Raw genomic sequence first — 20599 nt, forward strand, 5'->3', positions numbered from 1 at the left:
TTTCTTCTAAATATATAAAATAAGCCCAGGGATTTCCTCTGGGGGGAAATGGGAAATGAGTGTTGTTGTTTATATACATATTTATATAAAACCTGACCCCCCCCAGGTGTGTGGTGATAGATAGATAAAAACTCTAGGAGGAAAGAAGAAGATTGAAGGTTCACCTTCCTACTGTACCATAAAAGTTTACTTCTCTGAGATATAGAGCAAGGGAGATGTCTTTTGAGTTTGGTAACTTAGATCCATCGAGTCTGTGGACCATCTGACATCATTTAGTCAGACCTTAAAATGAATATGCTTAAATAATGAGGACAGGATTTTCAGTAGTGCTCAGCATTGGCTTTGCTAAAGTCAATGAAGGCTTGTCTTCTGCAGCCCTACCACTTGTTTTGGGCACCAGCTATCACTGAACCTCATTAAGTGCCGTTAGTATGCTTCATGCTATGTGAGACTGCATAGAGCAAAGTACAGTCTGTAAAAATCGCTGTCCTCTAGGTCTTTCAGCATAGATGGTATTGTATACGACTTTAGGCTGTGAGATTCTTGAGGCAGTCCTCTTACGTCTTAATGTTACACCGTCAGTGTTTAACAAACTAATTGAGCACAGTGGAGTTGTGAGACTGTAAATGAAGGCTGAATTTGTATTTTAAATCTTAAGAAACTAACTTGTCTTCAGTTATATGGAAGAAAGATGCTTTTGTGATTTAAGGCCTCAGACCAAAGACATCTGAGTTTAGTTTCTGGCTCTTAAGATATGTCTACACAGCAGCTGGGATGGTGCTTTCCAGCATGCTTACAAATACCATATGGCTGCAGCAGCTAGGGTTAGCCTCCTGAGTTCATACCTGGGGGTTAGGCAAGATTGTACTCGGACAGCTAACCGGTGCCACCCAGACATGCTGCTATTTTTAGCATGTTTGCTCAAGCAGAGCTAGTGTGTCTGTCTTCACACAGGAAGCACCCTACTAGCTGCTGTGTAGACATTGCCTTACACAAGTTGGGGTTTTTTTGTGACCCTGAGTAAGTCACTTAATCTGTCTGTGCCTCCGTTCTCCATCTGTAAAACTGACATAGTAGTACTTTCTTTCCCTTTGTCCTGCCTACTTCTGTTTTAAGTTCTTTGGGACAGGAGCCTTTCTTATTATGTTCAGATATACTACCTAGCATAATAGTGTCCTGATCTAGGTTGGGGTCTCTGGGTGCTGTTGTTACACAAATAATAATTAATAATCAAATGGAGTTTTTTTCTCTGTTCTACAAACCATTTGTGAGACAGAAAATATCAACCCATGCAAAGCACTTTAAAAAATACCAGCTCATATTTTTCTTTCTGATATATTGTGAGCAATTGACGTTGAATTCAAAGGGAGCTGCTTCCATATATCTTCAGAGTTTAGCGTATTGCAATTATTTTTAGCAAACCTGGTTCAGTTTTGAATTTTTTAATCGGTTAAATCCTTCAACTCTGAGTGGTGAGTGTCCCAAGAAATTATGGTGCTAACATTGACTGAAATAGTAAACTTAACTTTTTAGACCACATATAAAAGAGATGAGGTACAGGTTATCCCAGATCAAATGTAACTGCTTTCACATACTGTGACAAAATAATACTACTGATCTCATGCTGAAATTTTTAGTATACTTAAACAAGAATAAGACTTTTTAAATATTGTTTATGAAGTTAAAAAAAATTAAAACTTGTAAGCAAAAAAATACAAATGGCTTCAGAGTGTTCACATTACAGACCATTGAAATGTTCCTAGTTCTGGTGTTACAAAATAGTAACCTACACAGAAGCATTTCATTATATTGGCTCATGTTGTGCGAGCCTGTAATATTGGGGCCTTTGTTAGAAACACCCCTCCACCCCCCGGTGAGATGTGGAGTTACTTTAACCTGGCTCCATCCATTTTATGTCACCATGCCCAAGTCTGTGTTTGTTATGACCCAAGACCTCCTCAGTAGTCTCTGCCCTTTCCGGGTTATGGGGAGTCAGAGATTTCGTGGCTCTAGTGGGGACTGATCAGCCTAGGTTTCCTGGATTTAAGACTTTTTTTCTCCAAAAGCCCCTGGCTGGAGTTAGTAGTGGAACCCAGGTTCTCCCACTCCACTGGGTTTCAGCTCAGGGACCTTGTTTGGAAAAGCCCAAACCAGTTCTCCTCAGTCCCTTGCTGCTCCCTGAGCTTCTTCCTACCTCTCCTCTGCTCTAGGCTTCCCCAGCCTTGTCCTGCTTCCCCCTCTTTGGAGTGTTGGTTTGTCTGACAGCTTCTCACCAGTCTGCGGGAGGGAGCCGCTCTCTGCAATGCCTCTGCCTCTCTGGCAGCTGACCTGTCCTCCTCCCTTGCAGCCTTCTTATCTTCAGAGCTGCTGTGGGGCTGCCAGTCAGTTCTGGCTGAGCAGACAGGCAGTTACTTTGTTAACTCTTTGGGTGCCAAACCAGCAGATGTGTATGTTCTTATGACCCTATGACAGACCATTTGTTAGCCATAATTCATGTCCTTCACAGTGCCAGCAGATGGCCTTCCATAAATTAACCAAAGCCCAGTGTAAAACAGCATGCTCAGTGCATGTTCATCTGGCTGGCTTTATTCAAAACGTTCGAAAGCAAAATAAACATTTCCACCAAAGCAGAATAGGAAACATTTATTGAAGATAGAGAAGATAAATGAGTTCATTTAATGAACTAGTGTAGTAGCATTTGATAACACTTAGTGCTTCTATCTAAAAAGCCGCCGACATATTCATTGACTAGTCCTCACAACATTCCTCTGTGGTGGTAAGGAAGTCTTGTGTAATCTCATTTTACAGATGGAAAAACTGAGAAATACTGAGGTTAAAGGATTTGCCCAGTATCACATAGCAAGTCAGTAACAGAGTCAGGATTAGAACTCATGGGATCTTTTCTCCCAGTCTTGTGTTTAGCATGCAAGATCACACTGCTTCTCCAAAAAACAAAAACAACCCCCCCCCCCCCAAACCCCACGTTTTAACACTGGTCTTCCTGTGCAGGTTCCAGCATCTTCCATGGCAAAGGTGCAAGCTCCAGGAAAGTGAGGACTGATTTTTCTTTTTACTTGGAACTCAGGAAAAGAAGGCCTGATTATGAAGTATTAGAAGATACTGAATATTCAGTAGATGGTTTCGATTTTCTTAAGGAGAAATTATTCATACAGATTTTAAGGTTAGACGGGACCATTTACAGTATTCTAATCTCATCTCCTGCATAACACAGGCCATAGGATTTCAACCAATCCTGGATCGGGCCGATAACTTGTGATTGAACAAAAGATATCTTGTAGAAATAAATATCCAATCAAGAAAAAATGGTTTAAATAGTTTTAAATAATAACTTTTAATAATTGTAAAGACAGTCACTAGTCTCTTCTCAGTCAACCCAATTGCTTGGTCCCATAAGCTTTCTGATCACCTGGGTCTGGGCTGAATCTATTCACTGTTGCTAGCTCTGGATCTATAATACATGCTCTTAAGCTCTGACCTCTTATCTGACCCTTTTTTGGGATATGGGACACCATTGCACAGCTGCAGTAGATGTCTGGATGTCTGAGACCTCCTGAGTCCCCCAGTCACTTACACATATTCTTTCAGAGCTCCACCTACAATATGGGCACTCTGAGCGTCTAGTTAAACCCCTTCTGTGACAATGTGGCAGGAAAGCAAGGAACACAAGCTTAGCAGAAGAAACTCTTAAGCGGAGACTTAAGTTTTTGAGTGCCTGAGAGTTACAGATCTTTGAAAACAGCAAAAGTTCTGGGATACATCCGCCCCTATTCTGATCTCACTCTTCTTGTGAGTCTGAGGTTTGTTAGGCTCGGATGAGTCCATCCTGGTCACTCTTTCCTGCAAGTTCTCCTTATGTGCTGCAGTGGTCGACTGCCTTGCACAGAGCAGAACTTATTCTTAAGTAGGATGATCTCTCCTCTGTGCCATGTGTCCAGCTGAGAAGCCCAGCGCCTCATCCACCTTGTCATGCTTGCCCCATCTACAGACCCCCTGTATAGGAAAATCATTGTTCCAGAGGGATGGGTCAGCAGTTGAGACACAATCTAAGTCAGGACCCTAGATTGCCCATTTTGATAGTTTCCTTGTGATACTCCTTCAACAAGGTATCAAGAATCTTTCCTGGATAGGGGTGGTGTCTGTAACGTGGTACAATATGCTGCTGTCAGGCAAGATTAGACATCTGTTCAGTATATAATACACACTGCAGTTCATAATTTAGACTTATCCCATTCATTCACAGTCTCACTAATGCTGTATACAGAGGTAATACCACCTCCTTACTGCTACTCCACATTCCCCTAGGATCACAGTAGAGGCAATTCTTGATTCAGTCCTATGTGGAGCACAGGACCTCGTCCAAGAGGTCAGTATAGATGAACTGCTGAGTAATAGCAATCATAATGTAATTAAATGTAACATCCTTGTAGGGGGAAAATACCAAAGAAACCCACCACGGTAGCATATAACTTTAAAAAGGAGAACTATGCAAAAATGAGGAGGCTCATTAAAAGGAACAGTGGGTGACCTGATGTCCTGATTTTATAGATTTCAGAATAGCAGCTGTTAGTCTGTATCTGCAAAAAGAAAAGGAATACTTGTGGCACCTTAGAGACTAACAAATTTATTTGAGCATAAGCTTTCATGAGCTACAGCTCACTTCATCGGATAGCTCACGAAAGCTTATGCTCAAATGATTTTATAGAAGCAGTCCTGATATTTGGGGCTTTGTCTTATTTAGGTGCCTATTAACCCCCACCCCCGTCCTGATTTTTCACACTTGCTGTCTGGTCATCCTAGAATAGTCACAAGCGTGAAATGCCTGCAAAATGTATAGAGACAGTGGGAGTCTTTATTATGGTGTTTTAAAACTAAATGTATTCCCCAAATAAAACAAAAAGAGTAAGAGGACCCAAAAAATGCTACTATGACTATGCAGAGTAAGAGAGGTAGTTGTAGGCAAAAAGGCATTCTTTAAAAATTGGAAACCAAATCAAAGGCCATGTCTACACTGCTAATTATGTTGGCAAAACTTATGTCTCACAGGGGTGTGAAAAAACACATCCCTTGGCGACACAAGTTTCACCAGTATAAGTAGTAGTGTGCACAGCGCTATATCAGCGGGAGAACTTCTCCTGCCAATATATCTATCACTGCTTGTTGGGAATGATTTAATTATGTCCATGGAAGAGCTCTATCCCGTCGGCATAGAGTAGCTACATGAGAGATCTTAGAGTGGCACAACTGCATTGGTACAGTTGTAAGTTCTGCTGTAAGTTCTCTAATGCAGACATAGTCTTAGGCCCTGTCTACACTACAAAGTTTTGTCGGCAAAAGTTATGTCGCTTTAATTAAAACAGCTGTTGCATGTCCACACTTAGCTCCTTGTGTCAGCAGAGTGCATCCACACTAACAGCTCTTGCATTGACACAGAGAGTAGTGCACTGTGATAGCTATCCCACTATGCAACTGGCCCACAGGGTGCTTTGGGAAGGGTTTGCAATGCCTCATGGGGCAGGTAGAGCGTCACATGATGCAGATTTCTCAATCCCATCATTCCAGGGGCATCCTAGTATATTGTCAGCTGCTTTTTCAACAGAAACATGTGCAGGGAGGGAGATGGGAGTGGTTGTCTGGAGCTGGGGAGACAGCAGACTGACCCAGCTTTCCTGAGGCAGGAGGAGGGGGAAACCTCCGCACGTCAGCCCTTAGCTGTGCTCGGCATAGCAGACTCTCCTGAAACAGTCCACTCTGCTTGCCTGCCTATGTACTGTGATTCCCTTCAAGTTCTTCAACAGCCTTCTCAGCTGCCTGGAGAGGCATCCTCAGCAGCTCTGTGAGCTCTCCATGCTGAGGAATGTCAAAACAGCAGAGCAGTTCCGTTCTCTTCTCCCCCCACCCCCCCTTCCCACCCTCCACTCCCGCTCCCTGCAGCAGCAGTCTGCCTGCCTCTGTGTTCCTATTGCAGGGCATAACAGGAGCATTCCAAAGATTTGCTCTTTGTTCCCCAAATGGAGCAGCACGCTCAGCTGTCAGATACTTCCCTGAGCTTTGAAAAGGGAGGGGCGCATGCCTGCAGGACAGCAGAGATCAAAGCAATGATCATAGTGGTCACGGCAGGCATGGTGGAATACTGGCGGAAGCCAGTTCTGTTGACAAAACAAACAGCAAAGGAGTACTTGTGGCACCTTAGAGACTAACAAATTTATTAGAGCATAAGCTTTCGTGAGCTACAGCTCACTTCATCGGATGCATTTGGTGGAAAAAACAGAGTAGAGATTTATATACACACACAGAGAGAACATGAAACAATGGGTTTATCATACACACTGTAAGGAGAGTGATCACTTAAGATAAGCCATCACCAACAGCAGGGGGGGGAAGGAGGAAAACCTTTCATGGTGACAAGCAGGTAGGCTAATTCCAGCAGTTAACAAGAATATCAGAGGAACAGTGGGGGGTGGGGTGGGAGGGAGAAATACCATGGGGAAATAGTTTTACTTTGTGTAATGACTCATCCATTCCCAGTCTCTATTCAAGCCTAAGTTAATTGTATCCAGTTTGCAAATTAATTCCAATTCAGCAGTCTCTCCTTGGAGTCTGTTTTTGAAGCTTTTTTGTTGAAGTATAGCCACTCTTAGGTCTGTGATCGAGTGACCAGAGAGATTGAAGTGTTCTCCAACTGGTTTTTGAATGTTATAATTCTTGACGTCTGATTTGTGTCCATTCATTCTTTTACGTAGAGACTGTCCAGTTTGGCCAATGTACATGGCAGAGGGGCATTGCTGGCACATGATGGCATATATCACATTGGTAGATGCGCAGGTGAAGGAGCCTCTGATAGTGTGGCTGATGTGATTAGGCCCTATGATGGTATCCCCTGAATAGATATGTGGACAGAGTTGGCAACGGGCTTTGTTGCAAGGATAGGTTCCTGGGTTAGTGGTTCTGTTGTGTGGTGTGTGGTTGCTGGTGAGTATTTGCTTCAGATTGGGGGGCTGTCTGTAAGCAAGGACTGGTCTGTCTCCCAAGATCTGAGAGAGCGATGGCTCGTCCTTCAGGATAGGTTGTAGATCCTTGATGATGCGTTGGAGGGGTTTTAGTTGGGGGCTGAAGGTGATGGCTAGTGGCGTTCTGTTGTTTTCTTTGTTGGGCCTGTCCTGTAGTAGGTGACTTCTGGGTACTCTTCTGGCTCTGTCAATCTGTTTCTTCACTTCAGCAGGTGGGTACTGTAGTTGTAGGAATGCATGATAGAGATCTTGTAGGTGTTTGTCTCTGTCTGAGGGGTTGGAGCAAATGCGGTTATATCGTAGCGCTTGGCTGTAGACAATGGATCGAGTGGTATGATCTGGATGAAAGCTAGAGGCATGTAGGTAGGAATAGCGGTCAGTAGGTTTCCGATATAGGGTGGTGTTTATGTGCCACAAGGGGCCACAACAATGGTTCCCGTAACCCACCCAGCAATATTGTTAATCTATCCAACTATACTTTTAGCCCAGCGGAAGAATCTGTCCTATCTCGGGGCCTCTCCTTTTGCCCCTCCACCCCCACGAACATGATACAGTTCTGTGGTGACCTAGAATCCTATTTTCGACGTCTCAGACTCAAGGAATATTTCCAACACACCTCTGACCAACATATTAACCCACAGAGACCTTCCTGCCAACACTACAAAAAGAAGGATTCTAGGTGGACTCCTCCTGAAGGTCGAAACAGCAGCCTGGATTTCTACATAGACTGCTTCCGCCGACGTGCACGAGCTGAAATTGTGGAAAAGCAGCATCGCTTACCCCATAACCTCAGCCATGCAGAACACAGTGCCATCCACAGCCTCAGAAACAACTCTGACATCATAATCAAAAAGGCTGACAAAGGAGGTGCTGTCGTCATCATGAATAGGTCAGAGTATGAACAAGAGGCTACTAGGCAGCTCTCCAACACCACTTTCTACAAGCCATTACCCTCTGATCCCACTGAGAGTTACCAAAAGAAACTACAGCATTTGCTCAAGAAACTCCCTGAAAAAGCACAAGAACAAATCCGCACAGACACACCCCTGGAGCCAGGACCTGGGGTATTCTATCTGCTACCCAAGATCCATAAACCTGGAAATCCTGGACGCCCCATCATCTCAGGCATTGGCACCCTGACAGCAGGATTGTCTGGCTATGTAGACTCCCTCCTCAGGCCCTTCGTTACCAGCACTCCCAGCTATCTTCGAGACACCACCGATTTCCTGAGGAAACTACAGTCCATTGGTGATCTTCCTAAAAACACCATCCTAGCCACTATGGATGTAGAAGCCCTCTACACCAACATTCCACACAAAGATGGACTACAAGCCGTCAGGAACAGTATCCCCGATACTGTCACGGCTAACCTGGTGGCAGAACTTTGTGACTTTGTCCTGACCCATAACTATTTCACATTTGGTGACAATGTATACCTTCAAATCAGCGGCACTGCGATGGGTACCCGCATGGCCCCACAGTATGCCAACATTTTTATGGCTGACTTAGAACAACGCTTCCTCAGCTCTCGTTCCCTAATGCCCCTACTCTACTTGCGCTACATTGATGACATCTTCATCATCTGGACCCATGGAAAAGAAGCTCTTGAGGAATTCCACCATGATTTCAACAATTTCCATCCCACCATCAACCTCAGCCTGGACCAGTCCACACAAGAGATCCACTTCCTGGACACTAGGGTGCTAATAAGCGATGGTCACATAAACACCACCCTATATCGGAAACCTACTGACCGCTATTCCTACCTACATGCCTCTAGCTTTCATCCAGATCATACCACTCGATCCATTGTCTACAGCCAAGCGCTACGATATAACCGCATTTGCTCCAACCCCTCAGACAGAGACAAACACCTACAAGATCTCTATCATGCATTCCTACAACTACAGTACCCACCTGCTGAAGTGAAGAAACAGATTGACAGAGCCAGAAGAGTACCCAGAAGTCACCTACTACAGGACAGGCCCAACAAAGAAAACAACAGAACGCCACTAGCCATCACCTTCAGCCCCCAACTAAAACCCCTCCAACGCATCATCAAGGATCTACAACCTATCCTGAAGGACGAGCCATCGCTCTCTCAGATCTTGGGAGACAGACCAGTCCTTGCTTACAGACAGCCCCCCAATCTGAAGCAAATACTCACCAGCAACCACACACCACACAACAGAACCACTAACCCAGGAACCTATCCTTGCAACAAAGCCCGTTGCCAACTCTGTCCACATATCTATTCAGGGGATACCATCATAGGGCCTAATCACATCAGCCACACTATCAGAGGCTCCTTCACCTGCGCATCTACCAATGTGATATATGCCATCATGTGCCAGCAATGCCCCTCTGCCATGTACATTGGCCAAACTGGACAGTCTCTACGTAAAAGAATGAATGGACACAAATCAGACGTCAAGAATTATAACATTCAAAAACCAGTTGGAGAACACTTCAATCTCTCTGGTCACTCGATCACAGACCTAAGAGTGGCTATACTTCAACAAAAAAGCTTCAAAAACAGACTCCAAGGAGAGACTGCTGAATTGGAATTAATTTGCAAACTGGATACAATTAACTTAGGCTTGAATAGAGACTGGGAATGGATGAGTCATTACACAAAGTAAAACTATTTCCCCATGGTATTTCTCCCTCCCACCCCACCCCCCACTGTTCCTCTGATATTCTTGTTAACTGCTGGAATTAGCCTACCTGCTTGTCACCATGAAAGGTTTTCCTCCTTCCCCCCCCTGCTGTTGGTGATGGCTTATCTTAAGTGATCACTCTCCTTACAGTGTGTATGATAAACCCATTGTTTCATGTTCTCTGTGTGTGTGTATATAAATCTCTACTCTGTTTTTTCCACCAAATGCATCCGATGAAGTGAGCTGTAGCTCACGAAAGCTTATGCTCTAATAAATTTGTTAGTCTCTAAGGTGCCACAAGTACTCCTTTTCTTTTTGAGAATACAGACTAACACGGCTGCTACTCTGAAAACAAACAGCAGTGTCTGTACTGACGTTTTGTTGCTTTAACTTTGCTGCAGAAGACTTTGACTCTCATTGAGATTTTATTTTGTCATCAAAACAGCAGAGTTTTGCTTCCAAAAGTAGCTTTGTAGTGTGTACACTTCCCCTGTTTTGTTGGCAAAAGGCAGTTTTTGCCGACAAAACTTTGTAGTGTAGACAAGGCAGAAAATAGAAATGAATGTAAACTACAGCAAGTCAAGTGTAAAAGTATAATAAAGCAGACCAAGAAAGAAGTTGAAGAGCAACTAGCTAAGGACATGAAACTAAAAGCAAAAAAAAAATCGAGCTACATCAGAAACAGGAAGCCGACCAAACAATCTGTGGTGCCACTGGACAATCAAGGTGCTAAATGAGTACTCAAGGAAGACAAGGCCATTGTGGAGAATCTAAATGAATTCTTTGCATCAGTCTTCACTGCAAAGGTTGTGAAGGAAATTCCCACACCCGAGCCATTCTTTTGAGGTGATAGAGCTGAGGAACTGAACCAGACTGAGGTGTCAGTAGAGGAGGTTTTGGAACAAATTGTTAAATTAAACAATAGTAAGTCCCCAGGACCAAATGGTATTCACTCAGGAGTTCTGAAGGCACTCATTTCAGAGTAGCAGCCGTGTTAGTCTGTATTCGCAAAAAGAAAAGGAGTACCCGTGGCACCTTAGAGACTAACAAATTTATTAGAGCATAAGCTTTCGTGAGCTACAGCTCACTTCATCGGATGCATTTGGTGGAAAAAACAGAGGAGAGATTTATATACACACACACAGAGAACATGAAACAATGGGTTTATCATACACACTGTAAGGAGAGTGATCACTTTAAGATAAGCCATCACCAACAGCAGGGGGGGGAAAGGAGGAAAACCTTCCATGGTGACAAGCAGGTAGGCTAATTCCAGCAGTTAACAAGAATATCAGAGGAACAGTGGGGGGTGGGGTGGGGGGGAGAAATACCATGGGGAAATAGTTTTACTTTGTGTAATGACTCATCCATTCCCAGTCTCTATTCAAGCCTAAGTTAATTGTATCCAGTTTGCAAATTAATTCCAATTCAGCAGTCTCTCGTTGGAGTTTGTTTTTGAAGCTTTTTTGTTGAAGTATAGCCACTCTTAGGTCTGTGATCGAGTGACCAGAGAGATTGAAGTGTTCTCCAACTGGTTTTTGAATGTTATAATTCTTGACGTCTGATTTGTGTCCATTCATTCTTTTACGTAGAGACTGTCCAGTTTGGCCAATGTACATGGCAGAGGGGCATTGCTGGCACATGATGGCATATATCACATTGGTAGATGCGCAGGTGAACGAGCCTCTGATAGTGTGGCTGATGTGATTAGGCCCTATGATGGTATCCCCTGAATAGATATGTGGACAGAGTTGGCAACGGGCTTTGTTGCAAGGATAGGTTCCTGGGTTAGTGGTTCTGTTGTGTGGTGTGTGGTTGCTGGTATTTGCTTCAGATTGGGGGGCTGTCTGTAAGCAAGGACTGGTCTATCTCCCAAGATCTGAGAGAGCGATGGCTTGTCCTTCAGGATATGTTGTAAATCCTTGATGATGCGTTGGAGAGGTTTTAGTTGGGGGCTGAAGGTGATGGCTAGTGGCGTTCTGTTGTTTTCTTTGTTGGGCCTGTCCTGTAGTAGGTGACTTCTGGGTACTCTTCTGGCTCTGTCAATCTGTTTCTTCACTTCAGCAGGTGGGTATTGTAGTTGTAGGAATGCATGATAGAGATCTTGTAGGTGTTTGTCTCTGTCTGAGGGGTTGGAGCAAATGCGGTTATATCGTAGCGCTTGGCTGTAGACAATGGATCGAGTGGTATGATCTGGATGAAAGCTAGAGGCATGTAGGTAGGAATAGCGGTCAGTAGGTTTCCGATATAGGGTGGTGTTTATGTGACCATCGCTTATTAGCACCGTAGTGTCCAGGAAGTGGATCTCTTGTGTGGACTGGTCCAGGCTGCCACACACCACACAACAGAACCACTAACCCAGGAACCAGCACAATGAAGCTGAATCTTGTGTATGGAGTTCAGTACTAAAAATAATGTTAATTCCATCTTTCTACATGATAACATTTGATGATTAAGGACAATAACACTTTTTGCTCTTTTCTTTTCATAAAAACAGGCCGCAATGGACTTGTCTACACACAAAATTTGCATTAATTTAACTAAACATGGAGTAAAATCAGTTTAGCTAAACTAGTGCAACTTTGGCCTGCTCTACACTTAAAAATTAGGTTGACCTACCGAGATCACTCGGAGGTGTGAAAAATTCACAATTGTGAATAACATAGTTATGCTGGCCTAACCTGGAGTGCAGAAACGGCTAGATCAACTGAAGAGTTCTTCCATTGACCTAGCTACCACCGATTGTAGTGGCAGAGTAATCTCAACAACAGAAACCTCCCATCCATCGCCATAGTAAGCATCCAGCACTGAAGCTGAGCCGCTGTAGTGTCTGTAATGTAGACATGACCTCAGTATGGGAACACTCTGCTTTGATTTAACATGGGACAAGCTAAACCAGTGGAAGCCAGATTTAAACCAATGAGAGAATGTTGCAGCGGTTTAGCTAAGCTAACTTTATCTCTTTAGTTAACAAGCACAACTTTTCAGAGTAGCAGCCGTGTTAGTCTGTATTCGCAAAAAGAAAAGGAGTACTTGTGGCACCTTAGAGACTAACAAATTTATTAGAGCATAAGCTTTCGTGAGCTACAGCTCACTTCATCGGATGCCGATGAAGTGAGCTGTAGCTCACGAAAGCTTATGCTCTAATAAATTTGTTAGTCTCTAAAGCACAACTTTGTGTGTAGAGTAGGCCTATAACTGCCCCATCAATGGAGCTGTTAGAGAAGAGTCATTGTTCCTTTGTATCTGACAAGTAACTGGAATGGTGGCTCAAGATGCACATTTTTTTTTCAGAATGATTTGATTTAATACATTATATTCACTTTGATTTTTATTTTGAGAAAGGACAAAGTGTGTATCGGGGGGAGTTGTATATTTTAACCAGATTTTTTCTTTAGTAAAGCACCACAGCCCCTAAATCATGTAGTATGAATTATCATTGCTTCTGTGGTTTTTATAATTGTTCTTAGTTTAGAAATATATTGCACAATAATTACTAAACAGTGATTCCAAGCACAGTTATTCCTTGTTAGCCCTACATATATTAGTGTTAAAGTGTGTTTGGCTGTGTGTTGCGTGAAAATAAATGTTTTTTACGTTATGTTCTGTTAACTGGAAACATGTTGAAGGACATGGGAGATGGGTGGGGATCAAAAAGGTGGGAGGGAGAGTTTGGGCAGAGAGGTGGAAAGGTTTACTGCCCCATTTTCTCCATCCTGCCACAACACAGCAAGGCTTCTGGCAACTATGACAGGATTACAAAAACACAGGGATTTTAATAAACTGAACTGGAAGAACGGGATATCCCTCAAAGCCTGGGGTGGTGTTGAGTTTCTGGAACATCTTGTCACCTTGCTTGCTTGGAGGGGGGAGGGCAGAAATATTTGACTGGTCTTATGAATGATGTTGTTTGAAGTGCACCCATTTAGCAGGTATCAGTTTCATCAGCTCATCTGCCTGATAGCTCTTTCAGGGGGTGTCTGCAGGGGCCACAAAACTGGGACAAAGCAGCATTTTATTTATTTGATTGATTGATTGATTATAAAAAGTAACGGACACCCAGTTGGGCCCTGAAGACAGGAATGTTTCCAGTTTTCTGGGACACAGTGTAGCATAAAAACAATGGATTGTTCCACTTTCTCAACTCCACGTCCAGCTACTGGGTACTTCTGAAAAGGAAGGGAAACTCAGCCCAGAAGAAAAGAGAGATTGGATTTCATTGGAAAGACAGTAACTGCTTTTTGTCAACTACAGCTAATCCATGGGTAGACTAAATCTAGGTGTGAACCGGAAAGAACGCCTTCCTGAAGCAGAATATTAAATAACCCTTGAGGCTGTTTGCAGAGAGCCAGACAGCAGTGTTTGACTTGTGAATATCAGAATAATTATATTACATAAAGCAAGGCAACTTTTTATGCTAGTAATGGAGATTAATATTTCAGACATGTTGCAAGAAAGATGTATGGCTAATAGTGAATTACAAAAGGAACTAATGGAAGATACTATTTCACTTTGACAAAAGCAGTTTTTATTGTGGGGAACCCATGTTTTCTATAGCAGTGCTGAGGAAGGATTATCCCTTACTTACGCTCTCCATGGCAGCATTGCAGAGGTACAAAGATATAAGGTATGATCACTATTCCCAGTACATTACACACAGCAGGGAAGGAAACTGCTGCCCAGGGCTCTTGTAAGAGTTTGTTCCAAGTGAATAAAAAACAGCATAATAAAGCCAGCAAGGAAGATAGGATCCACCACCCTTCTTCCTCAATCTCTGTTCCCAGTGAAAAGAAACAGAGCAAGGGGAAACGGTTAATATTGATACTTCCAGATGGGAGCAGGGAGCCCTGTTTTAATTTGGAGGAAGGAATAGCTGTAGTGTAGGTAATACATACAAGGGATATTTTCCACGGGAGTGAAATAGTAATTTGGTAACCCAAAAAATCAACATCATTCTGATCACTTTGCTTTTAGCACTTTTTCTTGGAAAAGTTTAGTAGCTAAATGATGATAAAACAAGTAAAATTGAATAAATATCACAAGGTATGTGGTAAAACCATTTCCAAGAGTTTAAATTTCAAAGCTGCATGCAGCATAAGATCCTTGCACAAAGCCCAGTTTGTGACTTTAGGGCAGTGGTCTCCAAACTTTTCCTCTCACGCTCTCCTTTATCAGTAATAGAATGTGTCTGTGCCTCCCCACCCCCCAGCTGGGAGAGGAGCCATGGCCAGGAGTGGAAGGTGGCAGCCAAAGCACAGCCTAGAGCAGAGCCAGGCTGCAGCTACAGCTGCAGCCAAGGGCATGGCCAAAATGGAGCTGGGGGCAGAGGAGGCTGAGTGGCACTCCCTTCCCACCCTAGTTTGAGGACCACTGCTTTAGGGGTAAAAAGGCAGCGGTTAGCAAAAATAACTAAATGCTAGGGGACACTCATTAGGGTTTACCACCTTGCACTCCAGCCAAGGTTCAGTTAAGCCCTGTATGTCCCCACTCCAAAGCACACCTGTTACACCCATCTCACCAGGCTCAAATCCTTTGCTCCTGACACAGGCTGCAGCTGCTATACTGGGCAGTCTTCCTTTTGTTCCTCTGCAGCTGAAGAGTTGTTGGGTATTCACCTCTCTCTGCTGTCCTTTCCTGGTTGTCACTGGAATCATATCAGCCGTTACCTGGCCTGGGTCTGATTTCTCTTCTCCCTCGCAGCTCAGTTCTGAGCTTCCTGGATAGTTTACTAGTACCTCCTCCCAGTCCTGCCAGCAGTCTGGGGACCCTGCTCATGATGGACTTGCACCAGTTCACTCCCATAGCACCTCTGAATAACATTCCTCTTCCTCCATCACATGTAGGAGCAGTGTGGAGCAAACAGAGATAATATTGAAGCAAACTGAGAATACGAAAACCACACAAATAGCTCTCCCATACCCTGGCATAATTAAGGAGAGGCTCCAGTGCCTGACAGAGGGAGCTGAAAATGAAAGTAAAGGGATAGCCTCGTCAAAATCAGGGAAGCTGGCAGCCTTCCTATCAATTGAGGAACAGAATACAAATCAGAAGAAATTACAGAGATACCTAGAGCTGATAAAAACATATCTATGGTATTATAATAATAATAATATAATATATAATTTAAATTTATACTGTTTTTTAAAGGGTTTTCAGATCATTTGTCTTAGTGAAACTTAAGCCCTTTGTGACATAAACATCAGTATTGCCAGTTTAAGGATGGGGAAACAGGCTAAACAAGATTTAATGATTTACCTAAATTAACACAGAGAGTCTGTAGCAGAATTGGGAATACAGTTCAGCAGTACTGATTCCCAGTTCCCTATATTAACCACTAGACCACATTCTGTATGCTCTTTTGGGAGTTATATAATAGGAAGGCTACAGACAAACTAAAAAGTGCAGAAGAACAAACAACAAATGTTTGGGTTTTTAAAGATTACTTTTAGGTATTTTAAGAGGTTTGAAAAATTGTTGGTATTAATTTAAAAAAATGAGATTAAAAGGGTTTGAGATGAGGCTGAGACTTGAGAATGAAACCAGAGATGGCTGACAAAAATAATAAAATTGTGAGAATATATCAGGCAAAAATGACTTAATGGTAAAACCTGAAGAAAAGGAGACCAACGGTATGTTATGAATATAATAGTCTATCAATATCTGAGAAGTATTAAAGTAGAGGGATTATTTGTGTTTGAGAACGGCATGACAAGGAACAATGGCTTGGAACTAAATGACAATTTACCTAAAATAATATTGGAAGAGAAAATTCTTAACTGTTAAAGCAGTTTGTCATGGGAATAATCTGTTTAAGGAGTGCCAACGGTTGATGTTTAGGCGTAATTACATTACATGAGAAAATAGCGTAGATGGGAAATCCCTTGTTTCATGCACCAGGATGCTAGAAGACCCGGAAGGTTCGTCTCTATGCAGTTCTTATGGGGCCAGTACAGTTCTTATGTACTAAAAGCACAGTAAACTGATTTAGGGGCCATAAAAGACTTGAAAGGAGATGTGCACTAACTGAAACTAGGGAAAGCATGAAAGTTACAGGTGTTCTAGCACAAGTCTTCAGTTGGTGGTAGGAGAAACTTCATCTTGAAAAGTATACAGAAAGGAAGCAGCATTACTTGAAACAAATACTAGGGCCTGCATTTCAGAGCCCCACAGGAGTTATCCATTATATTATTATATCCATCTAAGGTTTTGATTTTTTTTTTAATAAATCGTAGAGTTTAAGGCCAGATGCGGGGGCCATTAGTTCATCTAGTCTGACTTCCAGTATATCACAGGCCATTAAATTTCACTCCGTTACCCCTGTATTGAGCCCAATAATCTGTGTTTAACTAAAGCATAATTTGTATTTGGTTTAAGCATATCTTCCAGAGAGGCATCCAGTCTTGATTTGAAGACATGAAAAGATGTCTCCACCATTTTCCTTGGAAGTTTGTTCCAATGATATTCATTCTCACTGTTACAAAATTTGTGCCTAATTTTGTATTTGTCTGTCTTCAGCTTCCAGCCATTGGCTCTTGTTACGCCTTTCTCCACGAGCTTAAAGAGCTATTTAATACTGAATATTTTCTACCTGTGTAGGTACTGTAGTTATGCGCTATAGTGAAATCACCTCTCATTTTTATTTTTAATACACTAAACATTTTAGCCCTTTTAATCTCTCACTGTAAGGCATTTTCCTCAGCCTCAAATCATTTTTGTGGTTCTCTTCTGCACCCTCTCCAATTTTCCAGTATCCTTTTTAAAATGTGGACACTACAAGCAGACGCTGTACTCTAGTATTGGTCTCCCCACTGCCAAAAACAGATGTAAAATAACCTCCCTGCTCCAACTCACTACTCCTTTGTTTATCCAAGAATTGCATTAGCCTTTTCTGCCACAGCATTGCACTGGGAGCTCATGTGGAGTTGCTGGTCTACTTTGACCCCTAAATTCTTTTCAGGATCTCTGCTTTCTCGAATACATTTCCTCATTCTGTAGATATAGCCGGCATTCCTTGTTCTTAGATGCATGTGGCTGTATTAAAATGCATTTTGTTTCAATGGGCCCATCTTACTACATGATCCAGATAATTCTGTGTGGCCGCCCTGTCATCATGTATCATTGTGCCATTTGCAAATTCTGTCTGCAGTTACATTTACTTCCAGGTCGTTGATGAAATGTTGAATAGTATCGGTTAGCCAGTTCTTAATCATTGAATGTGTTTTATTGATAGTTTGAGTGCTGTTTTTTAATTAATGTTGTTCAGTACTAACTCAATGCCTTAGAAAAGTATATTACATCTACACAGTTACCATTATCAACCAAACTTTGATAACAAGTTTCAATCAAAGAATGAAATCAGGTTTGTTTGACAAGACCTATTTCTTCTTCAAGTGGTTGCAGATATGTATTCCACTTGGATATACATGTGCCCAGCGCATCAGTTGGAGAACTTTTCCTTAGCAATGCTCCTCGGGGTGGTGCTTGCACCCTTCGGCCTTGTAGCCCCTCCCATGGCTACCCCCTTAGTTCCTTCTCCTGCCTCTGTTTCTCTAAGGAAAAAGAACCCACAAAATGGACTGAGGCTGTTCCAGAGCTCAGTGAGATTCCTCCTCCCCGTCGCGGAGGAGTGCAGACCAACAATGTGAGTCTTCAGTACTCAGGATAGAGCTGGACAATCCACTCACTCTCCAATACTGAGGTGAGATCAGATGGATGCCATACTATAAACTCCCGTACTGCCCAAAGGGTGTCCATTGAGTCCAGTACCGATGAGAGTGGTGATGGCACCAACAGTTTCTGCACTGGCAGCATATCAGGCATCAGCAGACTTGCTGTGTTTTTCTGTTCCTGATTCTCCACTTACCCAGGAACATTTGACTGTGCTGGCGGTTTCTTTGGTGTCCTGAGCGCTGCATGGACTGGATCTAGACTTGTTGTCGGTACTGTCGTCCACACGGCCTCATATCTAAGGGGCAGGGTTGCAGTCAGCTTCCTGCTTGGTACAAGAGCATTGCCAGCACAGTGATTGCAGTACTCTACATCTCCGGGTCTGATATCAATTTCATCCTCTGTACCGGTACCAGCTTCAGTAATGAAAGTGAGTGCAATGCCTTTGTCGGTACTCAGTGCCAACTATTGTACCATCATTGGTGCCGATGAGACCTGCGTATAGGGCTGTGGATTACACGCGGTGTTTACTGGCTCCACTGGAGCAGCTCCTCCATTACCATCAGACTACTTGGAAGGGTCTTCAGGATTGAGTTTGGAGACTTTTCCTTCGCCATACCATTCTTGAGGGTCGTTGAGACTTCCTGGGAGCCACCCTAGATATAGAGATTGGTATTGCTTCCACAGGGATAAAAGTTCCTGGCCTAGCTCCTACTGGCCACCAGTGCCGTATCCCTATTGACAGTGGCCTCCTTGGAAATCCTGGGGGGGTTCCTCATTCTCTGAGGTCCCAGTCTTCTACTCGTTCCAGGGTGAGGTCACACATTCCTTTGGTAGTGTCCCCTCATGATCCACCTGTGCTGCAGCCACAGACTGAGGTGACTCCCTATGAGTTGGTGCAGACTGATCTTATATTAGTCATGCATTGCCACAGGAGATTCCACTGATCCCGCTTCCCTCTTCTTCCTCGTCAGCAAATGAGGCTACGGTGCCAGATTATTCATCTCTGGTGTCAGAGGATTTTAAAATCACATCAAGATCTCCTGAAACAAATAGTGTCACCCTTGGGTATTCCAGCTGAGTTTGTTCAGGATAACACCCATACATTAGTGAATATTCTTCAGTCCTCTGCTCCTGCCAGAGTCACTCTCCCTATAAATGAAGTGATGTTAGAGTCTGCCAAATCTCTGTGAAATACCCCAGTGTCTTTAAAAGCAAAGCATAGTGATAAGAGGTATTATGTCACCAGGCAGGGTTTTGAACATTTTTTTTCTTACATTCATCTCCTAATTCTCTTGTTGTGATGGCTGCAAACAAGAGATTATGACATGAGAAAGATAAATCCACACCTAAAGACAAACAGTCTAAGAGGCTAGTCTTGATGGGGAGAAAAGTTTATTCAACCTCTTAATTACAGATGTGCATTGCGAAACAGCAGGTATTATCATTTAAGTATTATTTTGTGAATAGGGATGCTATGTCCAAGTTTATGGATAAGTTGCGAGAATCTTCCAAGGAAGAGTTTAAGGCAGGGGTCTCAAAGTCCCAGCCCACGGGCTATCTGCAGCCCGAGAACCTCTCCACTACAGCCCGCAGAGGAGACACCCATGCAGACACACTGCCAGCTCTGTCTGCTGCTGGAGCCGCCCGCCACAGCTCCCATTGACTGGGGGAGAGGAACAGAGATACCATCACTAGTCGCCTGGCAGAGTCAGCCATGGAGGCAGCATCGACTTTTTTCCGCAATGAATATAAACAAGTCAAAATACCGAATACAACTATCTGATGCACCCCTTGCTGCAATCCTGAAGGTTTCAACTGCTCAGTCACTGAGGCTAAACATCAACAAACTGACAGAACTGAAGCATTGCCAGGTGTCTGGCAAGCTCTAAAAACTCTCTGGCAGGCGAAGAATTGTATAAAGTTGTATGACAGTTTTATTATTTCTAAGAAATTTGAAATAAAAAATACAACATAAATGATTTCTTTTCTGAACACCATCTTCAGTGACATTATTGGCTCGCTGGGAGGATTTTAGAACAGGCACTGGCCCTAAGGTAAATTGAGTTTGAGACCCCTGGTTTACAGCATTCATTGCAGAAGGCCGTTTGGTGGCCAAGATGTCTTTGCAATCGGTACTGGACAGCAGATCCTTCATCCAGATTTATGGCCGCCTCTGTAATAAAGAGAAGGACCTAGTGGGAGTTCTGTTGGAGGAGAAGGTAGTTGTACTTGGTTTTGTAT

The 20599-nt window shown here is 43.2% G+C and overlaps 1 protein-coding gene across 8 annotated transcripts in view; it reads left to right on the plus strand.

Annotated features, from left to right (window-relative positions):
- ATXN7L1 (ataxin 7 like 1) overlaps nt 1-20599 on the plus strand; it is a 204230-nt gene that overhangs the window by 124150 nt on the left and 59481 nt on the right. The gene's annotated exons all lie outside the window — the stretch shown is intronic.

The sequence above is a fragment of the Dermochelys coriacea genome, chromosome 1 (assembly GCF_009764565.3).
Source record: "Dermochelys coriacea isolate rDerCor1 chromosome 1, rDerCor1.pri.v4, whole genome shotgun sequence".
Taxonomy (NCBI): domain Eukaryota; kingdom Metazoa; phylum Chordata; order Testudines; family Dermochelyidae; genus Dermochelys; species Dermochelys coriacea.